At 37.4% G+C, this 21720-nt stretch overlaps 1 long non-coding RNA gene across 2 annotated transcripts; it reads left to right on the forward strand.

The window, feature by feature from the left end:
• The first annotated feature begins 972 nt into the window (after positions 1-972).
• Positions 973-21655, forward strand: LOC149207559 (uncharacterized). Of its 2 annotated transcripts, none has more exons than XR_016252026.1 (19): positions 973-1072; positions 1213-1287; positions 5800-5876; positions 6143-6191; positions 6329-6410; positions 6758-6837; positions 6989-7118; positions 7299-7372; positions 7481-7539; positions 7620-7969; positions 8110-8208; positions 8349-8423; positions 20035-20083; positions 20221-20302; positions 20639-20718; positions 20879-20999; positions 21180-21253; positions 21362-21420; positions 21501-21655. It is a non-coding gene; the product is annotated as an uncharacterized LOC149207559 (long non-coding RNA). The 2 variants fall into 2 exon arrangements; XR_016252027.1 differs by having other exon boundaries at positions 6998-7118.
• The last annotated feature ends 65 nt before the right edge of the window (positions 21656-21720 follow it).

The raw sequence follows: 21720 nt of genomic DNA on the forward strand, positions 1-21720 counted from the left end.
GTTTGTATTATTCCTAGTAGAAGTACATCTACTTCAGAAAATTTATATTTTTTGTGATATACCATGGATTATAACTGGACTCGAAGTTGCAAGAGAAGTTCATGCCTCCAAACTCTCTAGTTTAACAGTTATTAGAAATTTAATATTTTAATGTGTATTTATTCCAGAATACTTGTCCAGTGAGCATGAACACACGAAATACAAAATGGCTCTCTTTTTATATAACAAACTCAAAGAGAGGTGTGTTTCTTATTATGATTAATAATTGCATTCAAATCTCTAGCTTAATTTATATAACAATTCTAAGATCTTATTTTGTATCTTCTGTAAATGGCTTGTTCTGATCAGTGCGGACAGATGGAATGCAAAAGAGAGTGTTCATTGTTATAAAACAAATTCTATGGAAGGTTTGTTTCCTATTATGAATAATTATTGGTTTTGAAATATGCTTATCATTACTAACTGTTTGTGTTTTAACTTTATTCAGTGCACTTCTTTTCCTTATAGCGGAGGAGGGCACATTACAGGAGAGGTGATGTGCAGAGGGGATGTTTGCATTTTTTTTTGTTCTTATTTGCATGTTTTGTTTTGTTGAGTTTGAGCATGGCCATGCTTTGTGTTGTAATTGTTTTTCTTTGTTTCATCTTTTTTTTTCTTGTTTTTTGTACTTCTACCTTGGTTTCGTTTATTGGGTTTGTTGTACTCGTTTTTTTTTCTTTTTTTTTCTTTTGTTCATATTCTTTGTAATTTGGTCTCGGTTTCATTTTTTGGGTGTGGAAAAGGAAACGAAGGAAGCAAACAAGAAAAGTCGAGGTTATTGTTCATAAATGAGGGTGAGTCAAGATACCTATATGCAATGCACTTCAATTAAAAGTATATTTTGCTAATTTGTGGCTCCATTTGTTTGCTATTTAATTTATTATATGCTTTATCTATGATCTAATAATCAACTATATTGATCTTCTTTATGTAGTGAAGAGCTACAATTGTACAATCTACAAAGGTGAAGTGGTGAAGATGCCTTAGACATTCTACAAATGTTGTAGAGGATGGGTGAGACAGTCTACAAATTGTAAGTGATTTATTCTATTCGCTTCTATAATATTACCCAAGGGAGCGCAGGTATGTGTATGTTTAATACATCGCTTTGTATATTTGTTATTAAATCTCGTGGTTTATTCATGATCTCATATATAATATTACTTTGTGTAGTGAGTGACTACAATTGTAGTGTCTCGGAGGTTCGAGGGGAGAAGATAGGCAATGTAGATGCAGTGCAAAGGATGGGTGAGTCATGTTGTTTTCCAACAAAATAGTGTTATTATTGTTTGTTTACTTGAAGTTTTCTCCTTCTAGCATGGTTCTCGGGTAGTACCACTTAGTTAGTGGTTTGACATATACATCAAATGGTAGGTTTAAATTTATGTGATCTGTTTCTCCACATCACATGCACACCCCACACAATGTGCCCTAGAGACGAGGATTTTGATTTTCCATGGCACTAGAGTATCTAGGTTAGGGTCTTTGAATCTATGACACGACCAACTCAAATGCCACAACAAACTACTTTGCACTGTGGAATAAATACAACAATAAATCAACATGTACATAAATAGGAAACTTTTTACCATTTTTCAACAACCCAACTTCGTTATATTAACAAATTGTAGTACAATTGTCTAGGGCTCCTATACCAAGGATCATGGCCCTCATGCAATCACTGATACAGGAAATACAAACTAGGGTTTGATGTCAGTGCTTCATTAATCGATCTACCGTGAACAAGACAACACTTCACCTACTCGCTGATGTAGCGTTCCACAACTTCATCTGCCTCTATCAATGAATCTTGCTCCTTTTAGTCATTGAACATGGCTCACAAACTGCCATCTAGCTGATCATTAGTCAATCATTGAATCAACACATAGGGTCTTCTTGTGAGTTTTTTACAACTCCATTTGTAAACAACTCGTAGACTGCCCACTACTTCTCTTCAATTGTTTGGGACCTCTTCCCATTATTGCCTTCTTGTATTGCTCCAATGAAGACAATCTTAGGGCATGGAGGGCTGCCCATTATGACTGTCAAAAATCTTTCTCCAACAATCAACTTAGTGTTGATTCATAAGCCTACTTGGTTGGTCTTATTTATCTAAGAACAAAACCCTTAGGCTTCTTAAAGTCTGTCTGTCTCACAACTGTCAAGGTTGTTCTTGTCAAACAGATCTAGGGTTGTAAGGACACCTTTTGCTCCCCTCCAAACAATCCTTTAGGTTCCCTTCAAACTCTGTCCAAACTAGGACAACCATCTACTAGCAAACAACATCAATAAGAGAGGACATACATACCTTGTTCTACAACCTCCTCCTGCTCGCGTTGACCTCGACTATTTTGCAATTTCTGAGCTTTGTTTAGGGCACATGTCAGCCCTAAATTCTGATCCAAAACTTGTGCTTTCCCTCACGTCAGACATCTTCTAACTTTGTTGTCCCTTGCTGTGATTTCGGCCTCGGTTAGGCATCATACAAGGCCTATCTGCCCTCCCCAAAAGATATGTTCTCGACCTTCAATCAACCCAGAGAACCAGCGGCCTGAGACACAGAGAAAACCCTCAAACGTGAATGAAATCTCCCCAAAATTCACCTCTTAGCCCTTGGTTTGTTGCCTATCAATCTTGGCCCTCAAAACAGTTTCAAGAAGACACAGAAATGCTCCTTATCCACTTCATTTGAGCTCCTTTTGATCTGCGGCTAGTTCAGAGGTATATTCTTTGATATGTCACTAATTGGATGTGTGAAATGAGGTCTCTCTCCTCACATACTTATATTTTTCTCTTAGGGTGACTTCTAGCCCTTAAGGAAGGGTCTCTTTAACTAAGGCCGACTTGATCTTTAAGACAATATCACTACTCGAAACATACTAATTGATGTGTCAAATGAGGTCTCTCTCCTCACATACTTATATTTTTCTCTTAGGGTGACTTCTAGCCCTTAAGGAAGGGTCTCTTTAACTAAGGCGACTTGATCTTTAAGACAATTCACCCACTCGAAACATATAAAAATCCATTTCTCTACAATGACAGGGCTCTCTTGGTTGTTGAAGCAACCCCTTGCTCCTTTAAGTGTGCTTTATCATTTCCAAGTGCCAAGTCATTAAATCTCCTCATGCATTCACACCCACAACTTTGGTTGCAAAGCCCACCGCTTGGGTTCTTGCCCACAAAGCCCATGTGGGTCCAAATCCTCAACAACCCTGTACCGTAAAGTCTGGAGTACCCCCCTTGCTACAAATGTCAACGCTTCTCCTTAGCGAGGGAGGTACTTCCAACACTAAGAAGCTACACGTCACCATCTACAGAACCTGAAGATCTAAAACATCAATAGGGTTGCTTCCTGTTAAGCTAGACTCCTTCTGAGTCTACGTGGTCTCCACTGGCTCATCTCGTGTCCTACAAGGTCAGTCTGAGCTACAGTCAAACACGGGCCACCATCATCACAAAATAGTCCTGCAAGCACTCATACTCCTGGGTCAAACACAACACATGCACATCCCTCTAATATCAGATATGCAACATCACGATCCAATGAAAAAACTAGCTTGCCACCATCTTATCCATCACATGAAGAAATCTTTTCCATGCCAATCTCATATATGCTAAAACAATCCTTGAGTTGTCCCAACGATCCATGGCAGGTCAAAGGAAGTCCATGATCAACAACATTCCATACAACAAACTGTTGTTCACCAGGTTCACTACCAATCCACGAGAATTCCCATTCAATCCCTTTGCCAAGATAGTAAAGACCACACCTCCTTGTCTTCAGCTAAACCGTCTGCCCCATGGTCTATTCAATCTCAACTCCCTCTAAGTTGTTTCGTTGTGCACACTCTGATTCACTGAATCTTGCTCCTTTAGGGCAGTAAACACGACTCACCAACTGCCCTTTAGCTGACCATTACTCCATCATTGAATCAACACATAGTTTCTTATTGTGAGTGTTCACAACTTCGTTTGTGGACAACTCCTAAACTGCCCACTGTTGCTCCTTGTCTCTTTGGGACTTCTTTTCACTATTGCCCTCTCATGTTGCTCCAACGAAGACAATCTTAGGGCATGGAGGGTTGCCCACTCTGACTGTTAAAAGTCCTTCTCCAACAATCAACTTAGGGATGATTCATAAGCCTACTTGGTTGCCCTTATTTCTCCGAGAACCAAACCCCTAGGCTTCTCAAAGTCTTCCCTTCTTATCGCGGTCAAATTCCTTGTCAAAATGATGTAGGGTTGCAAGGACACCTTATGCTACCCTCCAAAGAGATGCCCTTAAAACTCTGTCCAAACAAGGACAACCATCCACTAGCAACAACATCAATACAAGAGAACAAACATACATTGTTCTGCAACCTCCTGTTGCTCCCCTTAACCTCTTTTTTTTGCATTTTCTGAGTTGTGGTTAGGGCACACGTTAGCCCTAAACCTTGTTTTTTCTCTCACTTCAGGCCTCTTCTAACTTTGTTATCCCCTGTTGTGATTGTCGCCTACATTAGGCCTCTTACTAGGCCTCTCGACCTTCCCTAATATATATGCCATTCACCTACAATCAACCCAGAGAACCTGTGGCCTGAAATAAATACAAAAGCCTCCTCAAATGTCCACAAAATATGCCCATAATTCACCACTTAGCCCTCGGCCTATTGCCTATCAATATCGACCCAAAAACAGTCTCAAGAAGACACAAAAATTCTGCTTCTCTACTTCGCTTGAGCTCCTTCTGATCTGCAACTAGTTCAAAGGTATATTCTTTGATGTGTTGCTCCTTGGATGGGTGGAATGATGTCTCTCCTCTCACATATTTATATCTATTTCTTACGCTAACATCTAGCCCTTCATGAAGGGTCTCCTTAACAAAGTCAAGGTTGATCTTTATGACATTTCACCCACTCAAAGCATATAAAAATTCATTTCTCGACAATGACAAGGACTCTCTTGGTGGTTGAAGCAACCCCTTTCTCCTTTAAGGGTGCTTTATCATGTCCAAGTGCCAAGTCATCAAATCTCTTCATGGATTCACAACCACAATTTTGGGTGCAAAACCCATAGCTTGGGTACTCTTGCCCACAAAGTCCATGTGTGTCCAAATCCTCCACAACCTTGTACCTTAGGGTTTTGAGTACCTCCCAAGCTACAAATCTCAACAAAGGATGGTAAGGTTGACCAAGCAAGCATACATACCCTTCAACCAATCAACCACTGTGCTAATAGACAACACTATTGTGCTAATAGACAACACTATTGCTCTGTCGCCTCTAGGATTTTAGGTGTTCAATATGTTTAAATATGCTTAAATCCCTCTACAAAAAGAATTATTTCTCTCATGACAACATTAATTGCATTATTCCTTGTAGAATTACTTCTAGTTTAGAAAATTTATATATTTTGCGATATAGCATGGAATATAAATGGACTGTAATTAAGTTCAACTCTCTAGTTTAACTTTTATTAGAATCCTAAAATTTGTTGTGTATCTATTTCAGATGGTATATAGCATGGAATATAAATGGACTGTAATTAAGTTCAACTCCCTAGTTTAACTTTTATTAGAATCCTAATAGCTTGTTGTGTATCTATTTTAGATGGTTGATTCCAGTGAGCATGGATATGTGAAATACAATATAGATTATCCCCCTTTATATAACAAAACTCAAAGACATGTATGTTTCATATTATGATTGATTATTACACTCAACTCTCTAATATAATTTTTATAATGATTCTAATATTTTATTATATTTTTTTTTGTAGATGGCTTGTTTTTGTGAGCACAAGTAAATGGAATACAAAATAGGGTGTCTTTCGTTATATAACAAGTTCTTTAGGAGGTATGTTTCCTATTATAAATAATTATCGGTTTTGAAATATGTTATCATTACTATCTATGTTTGTATTTTAACCTTATTCACCCCACTTTTTTTCTTTTCAGTAGAGGGGAGGATACTACAATAGAAATAATGTGCAAGGGGGGTGTTTCCAAGTTTTTGTTTGTTGTTGTCTACATGTTTTGTTTTTGTCTAGTTTGAGGGTGACAATGCCTTGTGTTGTACTCATTTTCTCATTTCTTGTAGTTTGTTCTTGGTTTTGTTTGTAGGGAGAGAAAATGAATGAAATGAGATGGAGGTTATCATTGATAAATGAAGGTGAATCACCTTAACTATACGCAATGCACTTCAATCAATTGTCTTTTCCTCATTTGTGACTGTATTTGCTTGCTTTCAATTTATTATATGTGTTATATGTGGTGTCAAATCAATTTATATTGATTTTCTTTTTGTAGTGAATGACTACAGTTCTGTAGTCTATGAAGGTCAAGTGGCGAAAAGACCTTAGAGATTCTACAAACGCATCGCAAACAATTGGTGAGACATATTTTGTTCCAACATAATAATATTGTGTTTTAATCCACCGTAGTATATGTCTATATGTCGTTTGCACGATGATTTATCCTTTTGTCATGGCTTCAAGGTAGTATGATCTTGTTAATGGGTGTGAGGTTTGAGATTTTTTTGAAAACTTTGATACGAAATAAAGAGAAAAGTTATACTGGGGTTCAAATTTTTAGGGCTTATTGTTCATGGCTGTTGATGTTATAACATTAGTGAAGAACGAGTAGGTACGTGTATGATTAATTTATCTCTCTGTATATATTTTTTTTTGATTTCTCGTGTTTTATTAATGATTTCATATACAAAAATACTTTGTGCAGTAAGTGACTACAGTTGTAGTTTCTGGGATGGTCGAGTGGAGAAGATACTTTAAGCAATGCTAATGCAGCATAGAGGATGGGTGAGTGGTAGTTTTCCAATAAAATAGTATTTTTATTATTTGTTTGCACTACTGTTTCTCCTTCGAGCATGTTCTTGGGTTGTATTACTGAATTAGTTGATTGACATATACATCACAAGGTATCTTTAAATTTGCATTTTATTTGCTCCAGATGAAACAGACACCTCCACAGTGTAGGCCCTATAGTAGAGGTGGGCAATGTTGAGCGAGCAAGCATACCGACCTTTCAACCAATCAACCATTGCGCTAACATACAACACTATAGCCTTGTGGACCCTATGGTATGAAAGCATTGTTTGTATTATTCCTAGTAGAAGTACATCTACTTCAGAAAATTTATATTTTTTGTGATATACCATGGATTATAACTGGACTCAAAGTTGCAAGACAAGTTCATGCCTCCAAACTCTCTAGTTTAATAGTTATTAGAAATTTAATATTTTAATGTGTATTTATTCCAGAATACTTGTCCAGTGAGCATGAACACACGAAATACAAAATGGCCTCTCTTTTTATATAACAAACTCAAAGAGAGGTGTGTTTCTTATTATGATTAATAATTGCATTCAAATCTCTAGCTTAATTTATATAACAATTCTAAGATCTTATTTTGTATCTTCTGTAAATGGCTTGTTCTGATCAGCGCGGACAGGTGGAATGCAAAAGAGAGTGTTCATTGTTATAAAACAAATTCTATGGAAGGTTTGTTTGCTATTATGAATAATTATTGGTTTTGAAATATGCTTACCATTACTAACTGTTTGTGTTTTAACTTTATTCAGTGCACTTCTTTTCCTTATAGCGGAGGAGGGCACATTACAGGAGAGGTGATGTGCAGAGGGGATGTTTGCATTTTTTTTTTGTTCTTATTTGCATGTTTTGTTTTGTTGAGTTTGAGCATGGCCATGCTTTGTGTTGTAATTGTTTTTCTTTGTTTCATCTTTTTTTTTTCTTGTTTTTTGTACTTCTATCTTGGTTTCGTTTATTGGGTTTGTTGTACTCGTTTTCCTTTCTTTTTTTTCTTTTTCTGTTCATGTTCTTTGTAATTTGGTCTCGGTTTCATTTTTTGGGTGTGGAAAAGGAAACGAAGGAAGCAAACAAGAAAAGTTGAGGTTATTGTTCGTAAATGAGGGTGAGTCAAGATACCTATATGCAATGCACTTCAATTAAAAGTATATTTTGCTAATTTGTGGCTCCATTTGTTTGCTATTTAATTTATTATATGCTTTATCTATGATCTAATAATCAACTATATTGATCTTCTTTATGTAGTGAAGAGCTACAATTGTACAATCTACAAAGGTGAAGTGGTGAAGATGCCTTAGACATTCCACAAATGTGGTAGAGGATGGGTGAGACAGTCTACAAATTGTAAGTGATTTATTCTATTCGCTTCTATAATATTACCCAAGGGAGCGCAGGTATGTGTATGTTTAATACATCGCTTTGTATATTTGTTATTAAATCTCGTGGTTTATTCATGATCTCATATATAATATTACTTTGTGTAGTGAGTGACTACAATTGTAGTGTCTCGGAGGTTCGAGGGGAGAAGATAGGCAATGTAGATGCAGTGCAAAGGATGGGTGAGTCATGTTGTTTTCCAACAAAATAGTGTTATTATTGTTTGTTTACTTGAAGTTTTCTCCTTCTAGCATGGTTCTCGGGTAGTACCACTTAGTTAGTGGTTTGACATATACATCAAATGGTAGGTTTAAATTTATGTGATCTGTTTCTCCACATCACATGCACACCCCCACACAATGTGCCCTAGAGACGAGGATTTTGATTTTCCATGGCACTAGAGTATCTAGGTTAGGGTCTTTGAATCTATGACACGACCAACTCAAATGCCACAACAAACTACTTTGCACTGTGGAATAAATACAACAATAAATCAACATGTACATAAATAGGAAACTTTTTACCATTTTTCAACAACCCAACTTCGTTATATTAACAAATTGTAGTACAATTGTCTAGGGCTCCTATACCAAGGATCATGGCCCTCATGCAATGACTGATACAGGAAATACAAACTAGGGTTTGATGTCAGTGCTTCATTAATCGATCTACCGTGAACAAGACAACACTTCACCTACTCGCTGATGTAGCGTTCCACAACTTCATCTGCCTCTATCAATGAATCTTGCTCCTTTTAGTCATTGAACATGGCTCACAAACTGCCATCTAGCTGATCATTAGTCAATCATTGAATCAACACATAGGGTCTTCTTGTGAGTTTTTTACAACTCCATTTGTAAACAACTCGTAGACTGCCCACTACTTCTCTTCAATTGTTTAGGACCTCTTCCCATTATTGCCTTCTTGTATTGCTCCAATGAAGACAATCTTAGGGCATGGAGGGCTGCCCATTATGACTGTCAAAAATCTTTCTCCAACAATCAACTTAGTGTTGATTCATAAGCCTACTTGGTTGGTCTTATTTATCTAAGAGCAAAACCCTTAGGCTTCTTAAAGTCTGTCTGTCTTACAACTGTCAAGGTTGTTCTTGTCAAACAGATCTAGGGTTGTAAGGACACCTTTTGCTCCCCTCCAAACAATCCTTTAGGTTCCCTTCAAACTCTGTCCAAACTAGGACAACCATCTTCTAGCAAACAACATCAATAAGAGAGGATATACATACCTTGTTCTATGGCCTCCTCCTGCTCGCGTTGACCTCGACTATTTTGCAATTTCTGAGCTTTGTTTAGGGCACATGTCAGCCCTAAATTCTGATCCAAAACTTGTGCTTTCCCTCACGTCAGACATCTTCTAACTTTGTTGTCCCTTGCTGTGATTTCGGCCTCGGTTAGGCATCCTACAAGGCCTATCTGCCCTCCCCAAAAGATATGTTCTCGACCTTCAATCAACCCAGAGAACCAGCAGCCTGAGACACAGAGAAAACCCTCAAACGTGAACGAAATCTCCCCAAAATTCACCTCTTAGCCCTCTGTTTGTGCCTATCAATCTTGGCCCTCAAAACAGTTTCAAGAAGACACAAAAATGCTCCTTATCCACTTCATTTGAGCTCCTTTTGATCTGCGGCTAGTTCAGAGGTATATTCTTTGATATGTCACTAATTGGATGTGTGAAATGAGGTCTCTCTCCTCACATACTTATATTTTTCTCTTAGGGTGACTTCTAGCCCTTAAGGAAGGGTCTCTTTAACTAAGGCCGACTTGATCTTTAAGACAATTCACCCACTCGAAACATATAAAAATCCATTTCTCTACAATGACAGGGGCTCTCTTGGTTGTTGAAGCAACCCCTTGCTCCTTTAAGTGTGCTTTATCATTTCCAAGTGCCAAGTCATTAAATCTCCTCATGCATTCACACCCACAACATTGGTTGCAAAGCCCACCGCTTGGGTACTCTTGCCCACAAAGCCCATGTGGGTCCAAATCCTCAACAACCCTGTACCCTAAAGTTTGGAGTACCCCCCATGCTACAAATGTCAACGCTCCTCCTTAGCGAGGGAGGTACTTCCAACACTAAGAAGCTACACGTCACCATCTACAGAACCTGAAGATCTAAAACTTCAATAGGGTTGCTTCCTGTTAAGCTAGACTCCTTCTGAGTCTACATGGTCTCCACTGGCTCATCTCGTGTCCTACAAGGTCAGTCTGAGCTACAGTCAAACACGGGCCACCATCATCACAAATTAGTCCTGCAAGCACTCATACTCCTGGGTCAAACACAACACATGCACATCCCTCTAATATCGGATATGCAACATCACGATCCAATGAAAAAACTAGCCTGCCACCATCTTATCGATCACATGAAGCAATCTTTTCCATGCCAATCTCATATATGCTAAAACAATCCTCGAGTTGTCCCAACGATCCATGGCAGGTCAAAGGAAGTCCATGATCAACAACATGCCATACAACAAACTGTTGTTCACCAGGTTCACTACCAATCCACGAGAATTCCCATTCAATCCCATTGCCAAGATAGTAAAGACCACACCTCCATGTCTTCAGCTGAATCCTCTGCCCCATGGTCTAGACAATCTCAACTCCCTCTAAGTTGTTTCATTGTGCACACTCTCATTCACTGAATCCTGCTCCTTTAGGGCAGTAAACACGACTCACCAACCGCCCTTTAGCTGACCATTACTCCATCATTGAATCAACACATAGTTTCTTATTGTGAGTGTTCACAACTTCGTTTGTGGACAACTCCTAAACTGCCCACTGTTGCTCCTTGTCTCTTTGGGACTTCTTTTCACTATTGCCTTCTCGTGTTGCTCCAACGAAGACAATCTTAGGGCATGGAGGGTTGCCCACTCTGACTGTTAAAAGTCCTTCTCCAACAATCAACTTAGGGATGATTCATAAGCCTACTTGGTTGCCCTTATTTCTCCGAGAACCAAACCCCTAGGCTTCTCAAAGTCTGCCCTTCTTATCGCGGTCAAATTCCTTGTCAAAATGATCTAGGGTTGCAAGGACACCTTATGCTACCCTCCAAAGAGATGCCCTTAAAACTCTGTCCAAACAAGGACAACCATCCACTAGCAACAACATCAATACAAGAGAACAAACATACATTGTTCTGCAACCTCCTGTTGCTCCCCTTAACCTCTTTTTTCTGCATTTTCTGAGTTGTGGTTAGGGCACACGTTAGCCCTAAACCTTGTGTTTTCTCTCACTTCAGGCCTCTTCTAACTATGTTATCCCCTGTTGTGATTGCCGCCTACGTTAGGCCTCTTACTAGGCCTCTCGACCTTCCCTAATATATATGCCATTCACCTACAATCAACCCAGAGAACTTGTGGCCTGAAATAAAGACAAAAGCCTCCTCAAATGTCCACAAAATATGCCCATAATTCACCTCTTATCCCTCGGCCTATTGCCTATCAATATCGACCCAAAAACAGTCTCAAGAAGACACAAAAATTCTCCTTCTCTACTTCGCTTGAGCTCCTTCTGATCTGCAACTAGTTCAAAGGTATATTCTTTGATGTGTTGCTCCTTGGATGGGTGGAATGATGTCTCTCCTCTCACATATTTATATCTTTTTCTTAGGCTAACATCTAGCCCTTCATGAAGGGTCTCCTTAACAAAGTCAGGGTTGATCTTTATGACATTTCACCCATTCAATGCATATAAAAATTCATTTCTCGACAATGACAAGGACTATCTTGGTGGTTGAAGCAACCCCTTTTTCCTTTAAGGGTGCTTTATCATGTCCAAGTGCCAAGTCATCAAATCTCTTCATGGATTCACAACCACAATTTTGGGTGCAAAACCCATAGCTTGGGTACTCTTGCCCACAAAGTCCATGTGTGTCCAAATCCTCCACAACCTTGTACCTTAGGGTTTTGAGTACCTCCCAAGCTACAAATCTCAACAAAGGATGGTAAGGTTGACCAAGCAAGCATACATACCCTTCAACCAATCAACCACTGTGCTAATAGACAACACTATTGCTCTGTCGCCTCTAGGATTTTAGGTGGTCAATATGTTTAAATATGCTTAAATCCCTCTACAAAAAGAATTATTTCTCTTATGACAACATTAATTGCATTATTCCTTGTAGAATTACTTCTAGTTTAGAAAATTTATATATTTTGCGATATAGCATGGAATATAAATGGACTGTAATTAAGTTCAACTCTCTAGTTTAACTTTTATTAGAGTCCTAAAATTTGTTGTGTATCTATTTCAGATGGTATATAGCATGAAATATAAATGGACTGTAATTAAGTTCAACTCTCTAGTTTAACTTTTATTAGAATCCTAATAGTTTGTTGTGTATCTATTTTAGATGGTTGATTCCAGTGAGCATGGATATGTGAAATACAATATAGATTATCCCCCTTTATATAACAAAACTCAAAGACATGTATGTTTCATATTATGATTGATTATTACACTCAACTCTCTAATATAATTTTTATAATGATTCTAATATTTTATTATATTTTATTTTATTATTTTATATATTTTTTTTGTAGATGGCTTGTTTTGGTGAGCACAAGTAAATGGAATACAAAATAGGGTGTCTTTCGTTATATAACAAGTTCTTTAGGAGGTATGTTTCCTATTATAAATAATTATCGGTTTTGAAATATGTTATCATTACTATCTATGTTTGTATTTTAACCTTATTCACCCCACTTTTTTTCTTTTCAGTAGAGGGGAGGATAGTACAATAGAAATAATGTGCAAGGGGGGTGTTTCCAAGTTTTTGTTTGTTGTTGTCTACATGTTTTGTTTTTTTTCTAGTTTGAGGGTGACAATGCCTTGTGTTGTACTCATTTTCTCATTTCTTGTAGTTTGTTCTTGGTTTTGTTTGTACGGAGAGAAAATGAATGAAATGAGATGGAGGTTATCATTGATAAATGAAGGTGAATCACCTTAACTATACGCAATGCACTTCAATCAATTGTCTTTTCCTCATTTGCGACTGTATTTGCTTGCTTTCAATTTATTATATGTGTTATATGTGGTGTCAAATAAATTTGTATTGATTTTCTTTTTGTAGTGAATGACTACAGTTCTGTAGTCTATGAAGGTCAAGTGGCGAAAAGACCTTAGAGATTCTACAAACGCATCACAAACAATTGGTGAGACATATTTTGTTCCAACATAATAATATTGTGTTTTAATCCACCATAGTATATGTCGTTTGCACGATGATTTATCCTTTTGTCATGGCTTCAAGGTAGTATGATCTTGTTAATGGGTGTGAGGTTTGAGATTTTTTGAAAACTTTGATATGAAATAAAGAGAAAAGTTATACTGGGGTTCACATTTTTAGGGCTTATTGTTCATGGCTGTTGTTGTTATAACATTAGTGAAGAACGAGTAGGTACGTGTATGATTAATTTATGTCTCTGTATATTTTTTTTTAAATTTCTCTTGTGTTTTATTCATGATTTCATATACAAAATTACTTTGTGCAGTAAGTGACTACAGTCGTAGTTTCTGGGATGGTCGAGAGGAGAAGATACTTTAAGCAATGCTAATGCAGCATAGAGGATGGGTGAGTGGTAGTTTTCGAATAAAATAGTATTTTTATTATTTGTTTGCACTACTGTTTCTCCTTCGAGCATGTTCTTGGGTTGTATTATTGAATTAGTTGATTGACATATACATCACATGGTATCTTTAAATTTGCCTTTTATTTGCTCCACATGAAACAGACACCTCCACAGTGTAGGCCCTATAGTAGAGGTGGGCAATGTTGAGCGAGCAAGCATACCTTCCTTTCAACCAATCAACCATTGCGCTAACATACAACACTATAGCCTTGTGGACCCTATGGTATGAAAGCATTGTTTGTATTATTCTTAGTAGAAGTACATCTACTTCAGAAAATTTATATTTTTTGTGATATACCATGGATTATAACTGGACTCGAAGTTGCAAGACAAGTTCATGCCTCCAAGCTCTCTAGTTTAACAATTATTAGAAATTTAATATTTTAATGTGTATTTATTCCAGAATACTTGTCCAGTGAGCATGAACACATGAAATACAAAATGGCCTCTCTTTTTATATAACAAACTCAAAGAGAGGTGTGTTTCTTATTATGATTAATAATTGCATTCAAATATCTAGCTTAATTTATATAACAATTCTAAGATCTTATTTTGTATCTTCTGTAAATGGATTGTTCTGATCAGCGCGGACAGGTGGAATGCAAAAGAGAGTGTTCATTGTTATAAAACAAATTCTATGGAAGGTTTGTTTCCTATTATGAATAATTATTGGTTTTGAACTATGCTTACCATTAATAACTGTGTGTGTTTTAACTCTATTCAGTGCACTTCTTTTGCTTATAGCGGAGGAGGGCACATTACAGGAGAGGTGATGTGCAGAGGGGATGTTTGCATTTTTTTTTGTTCTTATTTGCATGTTTTGTTTTGTTGAGTTTGAGCATGGCCATGCTTTGTGTTGTAATTGTTTTTCTTTGTTTCATCTTTTTTTTTTCTTGTTTTTTGTACTTCTATCTTGGTTTCGTTTATTGGGTTTGTTGTACTCGTTTTCCTTTCTTTTTTTTTTTTTTTGTTCATGTTCTTTGTAATTTGGTCTCGGTTTCATTTGTTGGGTGTGGAAAAGGAAACGAAGGAAGCAAACAAGAAAAGTCGAGGTTATTGTTCGTAAATGAGGGTGAGTCAAGATACCTATATGCAATGCACTTCAATTAAAAGTATATTTTGCTAATTTGTGGCTCCATTTGTTTGCTATTTAATTTATTATATGCTTTATCTATGCTCTAATAATCAACTATATTGATCTTCTTTATGTAGTGAAGAGCTACAATTGTACAATCTACAAAGGTGAAGTGGTGAAGATGCCTTAGACATTCTACAAATGTGGTAGAGGATGGGTGAGACAGTCTACAAATTGTAAGTGATTTATTCTATTCGCTTCTATAATGTTACCCAAGGGAGCGCAGGTATGTGTATGTTTAATACATTGCTTTGTATATTTGTTATTAAATCTCGTGGTTTATTCATGATCTCATATATAATATTACTTTGTGTAGTGAGTGACTACAATTGTATTGTCTCGGAGGTTCGAGGGGAGAAGATAGGCAATGTAGATGCAGTGCACAGGATGGGTGATTCATGTTGTTTTCCAACAAAATAGTGTTATTATTGTTTGTTTACTTGAAGTTTTCTCCTTCTAGCATGGTTCTCGGGTAGTACCACTTAGTTAGTTGTTTGACATATACATCAAATGGTTGGTTTAAATTTATGTGATCTGTTTCTCCACATCACATGCACACCCCCACACAATGTGCCCTAGAGATGAGGATTTTGATTTTCCATGGCACTAGAGTATCTTGGTTAGGGTCTTTGAATCTATGACACGACCAACTCAAATGCCACAACAAACTACTTTGCACTGTGGAATAAATACAACAATAAATCAACATGTACATAAATAGGAAACATTTTACCATTTTTCAACAACCCAACTTCGTTATATTAACAAATTGTAGTACAATTGTCTAGGGATCCTATACCAAGGATCATGGCCCTCATGCAATCACTGATACAGGAAATACAAACTAGGGTTTGATGTCAATGCTTCATTAATCGATCTACCGTGAACAAGACAACACTTCACCTACTCGCTGACGTAGTGTTCCACAACTTCATCTGCCTCTATCAATGAATCTTGCTCCTTTTAGTCATTGAACATGGCTCACAAACTGCCATCTAGCTGATCATTAGTCAATCATTGAATCAACACATAGGGTCTTCTTGTGAGTTTTTTACAACTCCATTTGTAAACAACTCGTAGACTGCCCACTACTTCTCTTCAATTGTTTGGGACCTCTTCCCATTATTGCCTTCTTGTATTGCTCCAATGAAGACAATCTTAGGGCATGGAGGGCTGCCCATTATGATTGTCAAAAATCTTTCTCCAACAATCAACTTAGTGTTGATTCATAAGCCTACTTGGTTGGTCTTATTTATCTAAGAACAAAACCCTTAGGCTTCTTAAAGTCTGTCTGTCTTACAACTGTCAAGGTTGTTCTTGTCAAACAGATCTAGGGTTGTAAGGACACCTTTTGCTCCCCTCCAAACAATCCTTTAGGTTCCCTTCAAACTCTGTCCAAACTAGGACAACCTTCTACTAGCAAACAACATCAATAAGAGAGGACATACATACCTTGTTCTACAACCTCCTCCTGCTCGTGTTGACCTCGACTATTTTGCAATTTCTGAGCTTTGTTTAGGGCACATGTCAGCCCTAAATTCTGATCCAAAACTTGTGCTTTCCCTCACGTCAGACATCTTCTAACTTTGTTGTCCCTTGCTGTGATTTCGGCCTCGGTTAGGCATCCTACAAGGCCTATCTGCCCTCCCCAAAAGATATGTTCTCGACCTTCAATAAACCCAGAGAACCAGCGGCCTGAGACACAGAGAAAACCCTCAAATGTGAACGAGATAAACCCACTTAATTTCAGCTCCTTTTGATCTACGGCTAGTGCAGAGGTATATTCTTTGATATGTCACTAATTGGATGTGTGAAATGAGGTCTCTCTCCTCACATACTTATATTTTTCTCTTAGGGTGACTTCTAGCCCTTAAAGAAGGGTCTCTTAAACTAAGGCCGACTTGATCTTTAAGACAATTCACCCACTCGAAACATATAAAAATCCATTTCTCTACAATGACAAGGTCTCTCTTGGTTGTTGAAGCAACCCCTTGCTCCTTTAAGTGTGCTTTATCATTTCCAAGTGCCAAGTCATTAAATCTCCTCATGCATTCACACCCACAACATTGGTTGCAAAGCCCATTGCTTGGGTACTCTTGCCCACAAAGCCCATGTGGGTCCAAATCCTCAACAACCTTGTACCCTAAAGTCTGGAGTACACCCCATGCTACAAATGTCAACGGTCCTCCTTAGCGAGGGAGGTACTTCCAACACTAAGAAGCTACACGTCACCATCTATAGAACCTGAAGATCTAAAACTTCAATAGGGTTGCTTCCTGTTAAGCTAGACTCCTTTTGAGTCTACATGGTCTCCACTGGCTCATCTCGTGTCCTACAAGGTCAGTCTGAGCTACAGTCAAACACGGGCCACCATCATCACAAATTAGTCCTGCAAGCACTCATACTCCTGGGTCAAACACAACACATGCACATCCCTCTAATATTGGATATGCAACATCACGATCCAATGAAAAAACTAGCCTGCCACCATCTTATCCATCACATGAAGCAATCTTTTCCATGCCAATCTCATATATGCTAAAACAATCCTCGAGTTGTCCCAACGATCCATGGCAGGTCAAAGGAAGTCCATGATCAACAACATGCCATACAACAAACTGTTGTTCACCAGGTTCACTACCAATCCACGAGAATTCCCATTCAATCCCATTGCCAAGATAGTAAAGACCACACCTCCATGTCTTCAGCTGAATCCTCTGCCCCATGGTCTAGACAATCTCAACTCCCTCTAAGTTGTTTCGTTGTGCACACTCTGATTCACTGAATCCTGCTCCTTTAGGGCAGTAAACACGACTCACCAACCGCCCTTTAGCTGACCATTACTCCATCATTGAATCAACACATAGTTTCTTATTGTGAGTGTTCACAACTTCGTTTGTGGACAACTCCTAAACTGCCCACTGTTGCTCCTTGTCTCTTTGGGACTTCTTTTCACTATTGCCTTCTCGTGTTGCTCCAACGAAGACAATCTTAGGGCATGGAGGGTTGCCCACTCTGACTGTTAAAAGTCCTTCTCCAACAATCAACTTAGGGATGATTCATAAGCCTACTTGGTTGCCCTTATTTCTCCGAGAACCAAACCCCTAGGCTTCTCAAAGTCTGCCCTTCTTATCGCGGTCAAATTCCTTGTCAAAATGATCTAGGGTTGCAAGGACACCTTATGCTACCCTCCAAAGAGATGCCCTTAAAACTCTGTCCAAACAAGGACAACCATCCACTAGCAACAACATCAATACAAGAGAACAAACATACATTGTTCTGCAACCTCCTGTTGCTCCCCTTAACCTCTTTTTTCTGCATTTTCTGAGTTGTGGTTAGGGCACACGTTAGCCCTAAACCTTGTGTTTTCTCTCACTTCAGGCCTCTTCTAACTATGTTATCCCCTGTTGTGATTGCCGCCTACGTTAGGCCTCTTACTAGGCCTCTCGACATTCCCTAATATATATGCCATTCACCTACAATCAACCCAGAGAACTTGTGGCCTGAAATAAAGACAAAAGCCTCCTCAAATGTCCACAAAATATGCCCATAATTCACCTCTTAGCCCTCGGCCTATTGCCTATCAATATCGACCCAAAAACAGTCTCAAGAAGACACAAAAATTCTCCTTCTCTACTTTGCTTGAGCTCCTTCTGATCTGCAACTAGTTCAAAGGTATATTCTTTGATGTGTTGCTCCTTGGATGGGTGGAATGATGTCTCTCCTCTCACATATTTATATCTTTTTCTTAGGCTAACATCTAGCCCTTCATGAAGGGTCTCCTTAACAAAGTCAGGGTTGATCTTTATGACATTTCATCCACTCAAAGCATATAAAAATTCATTTCTCGACAATGACAAGGACTCTCTTGGTAGTTGAAGCAACCCCTTTCTCCTTTAAGGGTGCTTTATCATGTCCAAGTGCCAAGTCATCAAATCTCTTCATGGATTCATAACCACAATTTTGGGTGCAAAACCCATAGCTTGGGTACTCTTTGCCTACAAAGTCCATGTGTGTCCAAATCCTCCACAACCTTGTACCTTAGGGTTTTGAGTACCTCCCAAGCTACAAATCTCAACAAAGGATGGTAAGGTTGACCAAGCAAGCATACATACCCTTCAACCAATCAACCACTGTGCTAATGGACAACACTATTGCTCTGTCGCCTCTAGGATTTATGGTGTTCAATATGTTTAAATATGCTTAAATCCCTCTACAAAAAGAATTATTTCTCTTATGACAACAGTAATTGCATTATTCCTTGTAGAATTACTTCTAGTTTAGAAAATTTATATATTTTGCGATATAGCATGGAATATAAATGGACTGTAATTAAGTTCAACTCTCTAGTTTAACTTTTATTAGAATCCTAAAATTTGTTGTGTATTTATATCAGATGGTATATAGCATGGAATATAAATGGACTGTAATTAAGTTCAACTCTCTAGTTTAACTTTTATTAGAATCCTAATAGTTTGTTGTGTATCTATTTTAGATGGTTGATTCCAGTGAGCATGGATATGTGAAATACAATATAGATTATCCCCCTTTATATAACAAAACTCAAAGACATGTATGTTTGATATTATGATTGATTATTACACTCAACTCTCTAATATAATTTTTATAATGATTCTAATATTTTATTATATATTTTTTTTGTAGATGGCTTGTTTTTGTGAGCACAAGTAAATGGAATACAAAATAGGGTGTCTTTCGTTATATAACAAGTTCTTTAGGAGGTATGTTTCCTATTATAAATAATTATCGGTTTTGAAATATGTTATCATTACTATCTATGTTTGTATTTTAACCTTATTCACCCCACTTTTTTTCTTTTCAGTAGAGGGGAGGATACTACAATAGAAATAATGTACAAGGGGGGTGTTTCCAAGTTTTTGTTTGTTGTTGTCTACATGTTTTGTTTTTGTCTAGTTTGAGGGTGACAATGCCTTGTGTTGTACTCAATTTCTCATTTCTTGTAGTTTGTTCTTGGTTTTGTTTGTAGGGAGAGAAAATGAATGAAATGAGATGGAGGTTATCATTGATAAATGAAGGTGAATCACCTTAACTATACGCAATGCACTTCAATCAATTGTCTTTTCCTCATTTGTGACTGTATTTGCTTGCTTTCAATTTATTATATGTGTTATATGTGGTGTCAAATCAATTTATATTGATTTTCTTTTTGTAGTGAATGACTACAGTTCTGTAGTCTATGAAGGTCAAGTGGCGAAAAGACCTTAGAGATTCTACAAACGCATCGCAAACAATTGGTGAGACATATTTTGTTCCAACATAATAATATTGTGTTTTAATCCACCGTAGTATATGTTGTTTGCATGATGATTTATCCTTTTGTCATGGCTTGAAGGTAGTATGATCTTGTTAATGGGTGTGAGGTTTGAGATTTTTTGAAAACTTTGATACGAAATAAAGAGAAAAGTTATACTGGGGTTCAAATTTTTAGGGCTTATTGTTCATGGTTGTTGTTGTTATAACATTAGTGAAGAACGAGTAGGTACGTGTATGATTAATTTATCTCTCTGTATATATTTTTTTAATTTCTCGTGTTTTATTCATGATTTCATATACAAAATTACTTTGTGCAGTAAGTGACTACAGTCGTAGTTTCTGGGATGGTCGAGTGGAGAAGATACTTTAAGCAATGCTAATGCAGCATAGAGGATGGGTGAGTGGTAGTTTTCCAATAAAATAGTATTTTTATTATTTGTTTGCACTACTGTTTCTCCTTCGAGCATGTTCTTGGGTTGTATTATTGAATTAGTTGATTGACATATACATCACATGGTATCTTTAAATTTGCCTTTTATTTGCTCCACATGAAACAGACACCTCCACAGTGTAGGCCCTATAGTAGAGGTGGGCAATGTTGAGCGAGCAAGCATACCGACCTTTCAACCAATCAACCATTGCGCTAACATACAACACTATAGCCTTGTGGACCCTATGGTATGAAAGCATTGTTTGTATTATTCCTAGTAGAAGTACATCTACTTCAGAAAATTTATATTTTTTGTGATATACCATGGATTATAACTGGACTCGAAGTTGCAAGAGAAGTTCATGCCTCCAAACTCTCTAGTTTAACAGTTATTAGAAATTTAATATTTTAATGTGTATTTATTCCAGAATACTTGTCCAGTGAGCATGAACACACGAAATACAAAATGGCCTCTCTTTTTATATAACAAACTCAAAGAGAGGTGTGTTTCTTATTATGATTAATAATTGCATTCAAATCTCTAGCTTAATTTATATAACAATTCTAAGATCTTATTTTGTATCTTCTGTAAATGGCTTGTTCTGATCAGCGCGGACAGGTGGAATGCAAAAGAGAGTGTTCATTGTTATAAAACAAATTCTATGGAAGGTTTGTTTCCTATTATGAATAATTATTGGTTTTGAAATATGCTTACCATTACTAACTGTTTGTGTTTTAACTTTATTCAGTGCACTTCTTTTCCTTATAGCGGAGGAGGGCACATTACAGGAGAGGTGATGTGCAGAGGGGATGTTTGCATTTTTTTTTGTTCTTATTTGCATGTTTTGTTTTGTTGAGTTTGAGCATGGCCATGCTTTGTGTTGTAATTGTTTTTCTTTGTTTCATCTTTTTTTTTTCTTGTTTTTTGTACTTCTATCTTGGTTTCGTTTATTGGGTTTGTTGTACTCG

The sequence above is a fragment of the Pinus tabuliformis genome, chromosome 1_2, assembly GCF_031772625.1.
Source record: "Pinus tabuliformis cultivar Carrire ecotype Pingquan chromosome 1_2, CPIR1, whole genome shotgun sequence".
In the NCBI taxonomy this organism is placed as follows: domain Eukaryota; kingdom Viridiplantae; phylum Streptophyta; class Pinopsida; order Pinales; family Pinaceae; genus Pinus; species Pinus tabuliformis.